This window comes from Nematolebias whitei, chromosome 9 (assembly GCF_014905685.2).
Source record: "Nematolebias whitei isolate Nwh7 chromosome 9, NemWhi1, whole genome shotgun sequence".
Lineage (NCBI taxonomy): Eukaryota > Metazoa > Chordata > Actinopteri > Cyprinodontiformes > Rivulidae > Nematolebias > Nematolebias whitei.
Window position 1 is genome coordinate 279,558 of NC_056506.1, and position 7,390 is coordinate 286,947.

The 7,390-nt window shown below is 40.1% G+C and overlaps 1 protein-coding gene across 1 annotated transcript in view; it reads left to right on the forward strand.

Moving 5' to 3' along the window:
• Window positions 1-7,390, forward strand: part of gpr158b (G protein-coupled receptor 158b) — a 496,707-nt gene that overhangs the window by 159,592 nt on the left and 329,725 nt on the right. The gene's annotated exons all lie outside the window — the stretch shown is intronic.

The following is a 7,390-nucleotide window of genomic DNA, read 5'->3' on the forward strand; positions in this document are numbered from 1 at the left end:
ATATGAAAAGTCATTTTCAACTGACCCAGACATCATCCAACTTCTGACGTTGGATGATCCTGCAATTAACTCGATGATACTGTATCTGACTGACCCAGACAAATACACTCCATCGAAAGTCGAACTGGATTCCAATCCAGACCTAAAAGTCCTCTTTCAGCTGCGCAAACAGTTAAAACTACTCAAGGACAACCTAACTTTAGCTCATGGAGCGACGTCCTCACCCGTGTTCGCGGTCTCCCATGACCGAAGGGGGGTGACGCCAGTTAGGACAATGCTACCAGACGCGATAACGTGAGCAAATCTGACATTCAGAGTGAGTGACGCACCGAAACGTCGTTTTCTAGTTGCTTAATCACTGCTTTTGTCAATGTTGAAACGTTGTTTAACTGGTTGCTTAGTCACTGTTTTTGTCGATGTTGAGACATCGTTTAATTGGTTTTTGGTATTGTTTCTGAACACCCCAAGCAAGAATGAATTTTGTTGTGTAGTTAAGTTAGAGACTAAGAGGCCTTTAACCATGCCAACATGCAGTTCATTCGTTAAATTGCAATCTTTGCGGAGTCAATATAGATTAACGCTACCTTAAGTACCATAATCTACATTGGTCTCACAACGCTTAAGCCGAACCTACTCGAACAATTCTATTCGGGGGGATAGCTAATTCTTTTTGATGAGTCTCGCCATAGACTTCCAAAAACATTTATGGGGAAACCAAACACCCAATCTCAAGTCGTTCGTCTAATAGACAACAGACAATTGAACCAAACTATATTTTGCCATGTAAAGCTAACTTAAACCAAGTTAGAAATGGAAAAATAGTTTGGAACACTCTTCTATAGGTATAAATCCCTATTACTACCCTTTTCAGCATGTTCCACCCCTTAACTGGTAGCTGTAGCTGTTCCCAATCATAATAGCTCACACACCAGGTGCATATAGTTTAAGGCCTTATGTAAAATCCCCTTCATAAGCCCACCTTAAACCACATAATTGCATGACACATTTGAACCAGAACGGCACAGACTGGACGTTGCCCAGAGACGACCGTCGCTGGAGGAGACCTGCAATCCTGACGTTGGTCTCCACTCTTCATCCAGTGGCTGCATCTTCAGTTCAATCCAAGGGAACCCCTCTGTATGCTGATCAATCAACACTTCCAATCGTTGTGGATTTACCGTTGTGGATTATATGACTTTTTCCAATGGATTACAGACTCTGTTTCCAAGGGGTTAAAGCATTGCTACAATGGAATTACCAACAGCGTTATGGAATTATCATCACACAATGGAATTACCAAGAACATTGTGGAATTACCTTGACTTTTGTTTTCCTTGCTGGATTACTTTTGACTTTTGTTTTCCTTGCTGGATTACTCTTGACTCTTGTTTCCTTGCTGGATTACATCAAGCTCAAGGACATTCGAAGGCGTAAGTTCATGTTTGGAATTCATCCCCATGGACAGGCGATGATTTCCAAAGGGGGGACTGTAGTGAACTAGGCCTGAAGGTCAAAACCTTGACCTAAGGACCATTGGGACAGAACTTGTCATTTCATTGATTTGTATCCAGAAATACAGGTTGACCCATCCTGAGACTTTCTTTCTTGAATTAATTAAGTGAAAGAAGACTATTCTCTATTATCATTACTATTTTACAAATGTTTGATAATCAAATTGTGTTTTAGTTCAAACCATTTTTAAATGTTGAAGTGAACTAATCATTTAAATCAACTGTGAAACAGTAATAACGATTTTTAATCCTCATTCAAAGAAGAAATCAGGTTAATATGCATTGTCTGATTTTCTGTCTTCAATGAGCGAAGTTGTAAGTGTGTCGAAGTTCAAGTTTCGGTCAACTGAAAGGTTACTGAAAAGAAATGTCATGTTTAACTTTTACAGCAAGATACTGGAGAATTGGCTCCACTAAGTCTGGTTTCTTCATAATATCTTTTTGTCTGTTCTTAAACAATCTTAATCTTTTCCTTGACTTTTCATAACACCTTACATCACAAAACACACCTCTGTTTTGGTCCATTGACCAATCAGAAACTCCAAAATGAACCGGAAGTAGAGCCCTTTAAATGTTGGCACTTCCTAGTTCAACCAGAGAGTTTGGAGTTCCAGAGAGTTTGGAGTTCCAGAGAGTTTGGAGTTCCAGAATGCAGAATGCTGGAATGCAGCATGCTCAATACAGCTGCCACTAAGCTGAACGAGAGGAGATTCTGGGAATTATGAAAGTCTGTTTTGGATGACCTCCACACGACTCCCGAGGTTTTTAGCTGCTCTTACGGAGACGCTGAAAAGGTGGCTCGAAGTGGGACTTCACGCCGGAACTGATATATCTTCAGAAAAGGTAAAAAGTCGATCTTCAACCGAAGTGTACCGTTGGGGACAAGCTGATTTCCAAAGGAGCGTGCATGTTCTGGTTAAAACAGACAAATTCCCTCACACATCTCTCTCAAAATAAACTTAATCTTTCATCTTTAAAATTCTTCTATCTGCTAAAATCATTACATATAATTTTAGAAATGTCTGAAGCAAAGTTTTCAATCACCGCCGTGTGATTTGACGTCTGCTGTTCTGCTGATAGTGAGAAAACAATCGCCGCATTGTTTATCACTCCTGTAAAACTGATTAATAAGCTGTCGTTATTTTCAATTCTTGCCAATTAATGTAAATGTGTGATGTGTTAAACTTGATTCTGTTAATAAATGACCGCATTCATTTTGATGGGTCAAAGATAATTAATGTCTCACGTCCACATTTTATTAAATTCAATGCACGTTTTATACAGTCCAGAAAAATGAAAGAATCCGTTTAATTTATGAATATATCTCATGCATATGTTCATACTACAAAAATATTATTCAAGTGGAGAGGAGTTACCATGTGGAGAAGAAAAGAGGGAGTTTTTTTTGTCCAAGGCAGCGCAGAATGATGGATCCCGGCAAGAGAAGGAAGTAATTTTATTCATGACCAGGTGTAATGGTGGAGCCAGGGGGTGGCCAATTGTGGTCTTGGCCACCATAGATAATACTATGGCCACCCCAATCATTTGAAAGGAACCTTTCTTATGCCTAGATGCAGCCACACACCAAAAATGAAATTGGCTTGTTGTTATTTTTCAAGTTATCCAGCTCACAAAGTTTCTGTATACAGAAGTCTCTCTCTATCCTGAAACATGCTCAATAATCCAGGTAGAAAAATCTAAAAAAGTTAAGTCTGGTCCTCTGGACATTCAAAAAACAAAACAAAAAAATATATAGAAATGTTTCGTCTTTCATCCGAAAGACTTCCTCATTCTGAAGAGCTGTATTCAGCTCAGTCTTATAAATATCACCTTCTCAGAGTGGATCAACCAGTTTGCTGCTGACAACCAAAACCAGCTGCTCACATGATCAAGAAGGACCATCAGCCTAACAATGGATCATTAGCACCCTGATGGCTGTTTACTATTCACAGGGGGCTGAGTGATACTAGCAATAACAGTGTAGCGGGAAGGGTTAATAATGATTAAAAATTTGTTATGAAATTTATTTTGAAGGGGCACCACTCTCAGCTCTGAGAGAAAATCTGAAGGTCTGAAAATCAATTCAGATGTTATTGTTTAATTACCTCAAATTACCCTTTTTATACTGAGTTCTTTTATATGAAGGATTCAGATGTCATAAATAAAACATCCATCCATTTTCTTTACCCGCTTGTTCCATTTTGGGTCATGGGGGTCACCGGTGCCCATGTCCAGCAATCACTGTGCGAGGGGCGGGGTACACCCTGGACAGGTCGCTAGTCCATCACAGGGTCACATAGAGCCAAACGAGGCAAACAACCATTCACTTTCTCACTCACACCTATGGACAATTTAGAGTTACCAATCAGCCTAACATGCATGTTTTTGGTCTGTGGGAGGAAACCGGAGTACCCGGAGAAAACCCACGCATGCACGGAGAGAACATGCAAACTCCACCCAGAAAGGCCCCTGGACCGGGGTTGGAACCAGGGACCTGCTCGCTGAGAGGCAGCAGCTCTACCAGTTGCGCCACCGTGCTGCCCATAAATAAAACAGACACACTTTAATACAATTTTGTTTATTTGACTATATATGATAAAATAACTGTTGGAAATTATTTCTGACATTTAAATGAAGGCTTTGTTCACAACCGGAGTTTTATGGAAATTAACGTGACCTTTAAAATTGCTTGTTAGCAGGAATTAACAGATAAATGAAATTATTCCATGTGCTTAACCAAACCAAAACACAATACAATGTAGAACAATTGGAATTTTCAGTAGGGCAGATTAATTATACAAACTTAACTAAAAGAAAGACGTTTTATCATTCAATAGTAAAATTTGGTCTGAGATTTAAGGAAAAATAATTACTGAACTGAGTTAATACTAATTTGGTTAAAATCTAAATTCTTGGACACCAGAGTCAACCTTCAGAGTATAGATCAGCTGTTCCTACCAGGAGTCATCTTAGAAGGCCGCCTGAAGATACCAGATATTGGACTCTTTCTGCTCAGATGATCTCTGATGTAAAGGTGTAAATTTTTCATTTTTTTTTTCATTTAGCCTTTATTTATCCAGGTTAGTCTCATTGAGCCACGAGAACTCATTTTCAAGAGAGACCTGTTTAGGGAGCACATGGTGGGGGTTAAGGGCCTTGCTCATGGGCCCAGAGTGGGGCGAATGAGGGTGGGGTCAAGTGTGGGTGTTTCACCCACCCCACCAACAATTTTTTGATGTTGTCGGGGCCGGGGGGTGAACCGGCGATCTTCGGATCACAGGCCCACCTCTCTAACCTCTGCGCCACCACTCCCCCTTCACATCCCTGACATCAAGGTGATGAGTTTGGTCACTGGCTCTAATGGTCAACCGGAGCGTCTCCTGGAGTTCTGGACAGCTGTTGTTAACTCTGATGATGATATCTGCAGGTGTCTGGAGTGCTGAAGAGGGTTCTATCAAACTTTGCTAAAGTTGAAACTAATTTTCTTCTTGGAAGTTTTGTAGGTTGTGTCTTAAAAGCTTACTCCTTCTCCTCCTGTCTTCTCTCATCATCTTTTTCTATTCCTCTCCTCTCTTCATCTTCTGCTTTTCATCTTCTTTTATCATCTGTTTTTATCATCTGAGAGGTCTTCCTCTCTTGTAAACAACTGACCACACCTCTGATTTGAAAGAGGTGGTCGATTTGAACCAATCAGAATGGAAGGGCTGAACTGAATCGTTGAAGGATAGTTTGGTTGGAGGTTGGTACAAGGTGATACCAGGACATCCTGGGTGATCTGTGTTAACTCAAACGTCCATTTTTGGCATTCACAGAAAGAGCGTTCCAATATTATTCAGATTTATTGGAACTTCGGTTGTCTTGCAGACCATAAAAGTCTCTTTTGATACTTTCCAGAGTTAGAGATGCTGAAAACAAGGTTTAAACTGTCCCAGGGTCTGAAACGGGGGCGGAATGTCTCAGTTGTTCAAGGGAGAGGAGTTTCTTTTTTTCCTTTTTCATAAACATATTTACCGAATGAACTACTCAGTTACCAGAAATAAAAGTATGTAATAAAATGACATTCAGGGACACAGGTATATCTCTACATTTCCCCCACTTGAAATTTATTACCTTTTCCATGGTTGATGAATTGCAACCAGCAGCGTCCATGCATCGGCCATCTTCAAACAAAGGTTGAGGTAGATTTCTGAAAAGTCAAAGTTCATAATTTCCAGAGTTAGAAATCAGAGTCGTTTAACATGGAGTAAACAGGAATAATTCCAAGAACGAAAAGGAAAAACAATCCAGATTGTTCCATGTGAGTTCAAAGGGGTAATTCCACAACAAGGAAATCAAAAATAAGAATGTATTCCATCGGGCGTTCACAATGTCCTCTGGAGGGCATGGTGAGGTAGACCAAGGGATGATGGGGTAGGATGGTACTCAGTGGGTGGTTTCTGGTGTCCATCTAACTAAGTGTCTAAATAATTCCTCATATAATGAGGCTATGGTAAAAAATAAATCTCAAAGCATGCATTTCTAATGTCAACTAAATTGACAAACTAAATTGTCCTGTTTATTTGAGTAAACAAATAAAATTATTTAATTGGGGATTCTAAGGCCACTGCTTTTGTATATGCACGCGTTGACAAAAGGGATCTATGGGCTCATGGCTAAATGTTTAGGGACATAAAGAATGCAATAGGAGAATTTGGGATAAAAGTAAAACAAAGATTAGAAGCTTGGAACTACAGTATGGGTCATTTGTGAGTTCCAATACTTCAGTGACATAGGGGATGGTGAGTTTGGTTCATCTGTCTAGCAATTTTGTTTGCTTAGAATGAGTGACTAATGTGATTAGTCGTGTGTGGTTTTAAATCAAGCTTTCAATGCGTTGATCAACTGAGCATGAGTATTAGCAACATAAAATCCCTTCTGCAACCCGACAAAGTTAACCCCCACTAGTGGGTTGTCATCTTTTCCGATCGTTAGCTGCTTCACCTCTAGCTGATCCAGTGGTCAAAAGTTGATTTTTCCTAGTTAAAGTTTATTGAGTTAGGTCTAGGGTTTTATACCTTACCTATTTGTGTGAGGTAATACTAAATTTGAAGATTTGTAATTTCAGGTGTTATTTGAAGAAGAGTAATGTCTGTAGCTTCTTGGTGGTTCGTTTGGATGGGGTTTTAGTTGTCTACAGACTCTCTATCATTGGGTTTTGGTTTGAGCCTTGTGTGGCTGGATCTGGTTTTGGTGGACCCACTTGAAAACAGGTTCTTTCTGACCTCTGCTGATCCTGATTTGGTACACAACTGCGGACAGTTTGTCCGTTATCAGGTGTGGTCCAGTCCACCTTGGAAGGAGTTTGCGGGCAAGCGTTCCAGTTTTGGAAGCTTTTTGTCCAGTGGCTGGGGCAAAAATGCACAAACCGGATTCCAAAAAAGTTGGGACACTAAACAAATTGTGACTAAAAACTGAATGCAATGATGTGGAGGTGGCAACATCTAATATTTTATTCAGAATAGAACACAAATCACAGATCAAAAGTTTAAACTGAGAGAATGTATCATTTTAAGGGAAAAATCTGTTGTTTCCAAATTTCATGGCGTCAACAAATCCCAAAAAAGTTGGGACAAGTAAATTTTTACCACTGTGTGGCATTCCCCCCTTCTTCTTCCAACACTCAACAGACGTCTGGGGACAGAGGAGACCAGTTTCTCAAGTTTAGAAATAGGAATGCTCTCCCATTCATGTCTAATACAGGCCTCTAACAGTTCAATCATCTTGGGCATTCTTTGTCAGACCTTCCTCTTTATGATGTGCCAAATGTTCTCTATAGGTGAAAGATCTGGACTGCAGGCTGGTCATTTCAGTACCCAGATCCTTCTCCTACGTAGCCATGA